We start from the raw sequence: 2,767 nt of genomic DNA, 5'->3' as shown, positions 1-2,767 counted from the left end.
AAGTAATGTAATATCCCTAATGACTAGTTTCATTTATTCGTTATTCTCCCAGTTAATTACTGGTTTAACAAAGTAGTAGTCAAAGTCCTCAGATATTGCTTGCAAACTTCTCTAACTTTAAATATTTTCCCTTACCATAAATCACTTAGTTCTGAACAGAATTTAGAAAGAAATAACAAAACTTGCAAAGAGGAAGATTAAATAAGCACCATGAGAATATGCTTTTAAAAGAAATAAAGATAAAATGTTTCATAGAGAAGGGGACATTTATGGAGATAATCTGATACAAGGAGTAAAGAATTAATAGAGAAGGCTATCTTCAACACTCTGGTCATGGTTTTCAAGTATGTGAACTACATTTCTTACTCAAAATGGATACTGCTTGTAAGTCAACGACTTTCTGTCTTATAACAAAACATCCATCATGCAATTTAGATGTGATTACCAATTTAGACTGATCATCTACCTGTATATTCAATAAGATGGCATAAACTAGATAGGTTCTTTGAATGTATTTGTAACTTTATTTTTTCAAAAATACCTTTAAAGCTAAGCATTTCTACATAAATAAGCTAGACCTTATAGTCTGTTTATTTAGTGTGGAATTGAGATTCAATGACTTAGCTGTTCACTGATAGAAGCACAGTGAAACTTTTTAAAATCATGAAATTTAATCATGACTATTCACAGTGAATGACCTAATGCAAATCAAATTGCAACAGCTTATTTGTGTGTTTGTAAAACATAGATTTGGATATATTATACATTGTTTGATTGAAGACTTTGAAAATGAGTGAAATTATTTAATCAAACTCACCTTGATTACTAAAGGTAGCATAAGAGATAATCAATTGTGTTCTCAGTTTATATTGGCAGGGACATTTAGCTGTTTTACAAGGGCCAAGAAAGAGAAAGTATATACTCAGCTGAAGAGACAATAACCACTTAATTATTCCCTTTAAATGTTGGTACATTTCTGGTTAAAAGCAATAATAATAACTTATAAATTATCAAGTGTTCATGAGGGAGGGGGGAGCAGGGAGGATGGGAGGAAATGAGGAACTGATACCAAGGGCTTAAGTGGAGAGCAAATATTCTGAGAATGAGGAGGACAATGAATGTACACATGTTCTTGACACAATTGATGTATGTATGGATTCTCATGAGAGTGGTATGATTTTTTTTTAAAAAAAGCACAATGGTTAATGAGTATTTTGTTGTTGGCTGCCATAGAGTTGGCTATCATGTGGCTATCTAACACAGTGGAATGGAACACTGATCAGTTAGATTCCCGTGTTTTCATTAGCCTACTTTTGGAAGTAGGTCCCTCTGCCTTTCTTCCAACTTCATCTTAGTCTAGAAGCTCTGCTGAAACATTGTCAGCAGAGCTCCACTGATAAGAGTGGTGCATTGACTCACGGAAGGTGAAGGTTCCACCAATGAACCTCAACCACTCTCTAAGAATTAGAGAGCAGATTGAGAGATGTGTACCGAGGGAGAAAGGTAAATACTGTTGTTTATTAGTTCAAACCTTTCCCTTCTATCCCAAAGCCATGCCCAACAATGACAGTCAAAGAGACCAGGTAAAATAACAGATTTTACAGCTTCCTCATTAAGGTCTGGGGCATTCTGATTGAGCTCAGACTCTTTGTTTTTGTCAATGTACTCAGTGGTGGAATTCAAATAGTTTAACAAATAATTCATTACTCTAAGGTTTATTTTAAGTATACAAAAAGATATACCAAAAGGTAGTTTATTATTTCATACAGTTAATATTTAAATTAGAATAATAAAAGAGGCCACAAAACTAGACTATGTTGAGTTTTAATTTTTCTTTTGTAGTTAGGTAAATTTTAAAAAATCGTTTTATTGGGGGCTCTTACAACTCTTATCACAATCCATACATCCATCCATTGTGTAAAGCGCATTTGTACATTTGTTGCCCTCATCATCCTCAAAACATTTGCTTTCTACTTGAGCCCTTGGCATCGACTTCTAATCTTTTTCCCTCCCTCCCCAACCCTGCCTCCTTCTTGAACCCTCAATAAATTATAAATTACAATTATTTTTTCATGTCTTACACTGACCAATGTCTCCCTTCACCCACATTTCTATTGTCTGTCCCTGTGGGAAGCGGTTATATGTAGATCATTGTGATCAGTCCCCCCCTTTCTCCTCCCACTTTCCCCTTACCCTCCTGGTATCTCTACTCTCATTATTGGTCCTGAGGGTTGAGCTGTCCTGAATTTCCTGTGTTTCCAGCTCTTATCTGTTCCGGTGTACATGCTCTGGCCTAGCCAGATTTGTAAGGTAGAATTGGGTTCATGATAGTAAGGGGAGGAGCCTTGAAGAACTAGAGTAGAGTTGTGTTTCATCAGTGCTATACTGCACCCTGACTGGCTTGTCTCTTCCTTGTTAACCTTCTCTAAGGGAATGCCCAATTGTCTAGAGATGGGCTTTGGGTCTCCACTCTGCATTCCCCCTCATTCACATTGACATGATTTTTTGTTCCGGGTCTTGGATGCCTGATACCTGATCCCATCAACACGTTGTGATCACACAGGCTGGTGTGCTTCTTCTGTGTGGACTTTGTTGCTTCTCAGCTAGATGGCCGCTTGTTTGTCTTCAAGCTTTAAGATCCCAGACACTATCTTTTGATAGCCAGGAACCATCAGTTTTCTTTACCACATTGACTGTGAGCCCATTTTGTCTTCAGCAGTAGTGTTGGCAAACTGAGCACTACAGGATGCCAGGTTATTAGAACAAA

This window comes from Echinops telfairi, unplaced genomic scaffold (assembly GCF_000313985.2).
Source record: "Echinops telfairi isolate 266 unplaced genomic scaffold, ASM31398v2 ScPeMD7_10;HRSCAF=50, whole genome shotgun sequence".
Taxonomy (NCBI): Eukaryota; Metazoa; Chordata; class Mammalia; order Afrosoricida; family Tenrecidae; genus Echinops; species Echinops telfairi.
The sequence above is the reverse complement of the archived record's forward strand: the minus strand, read 5'-3'. Positions refer to the sequence as shown.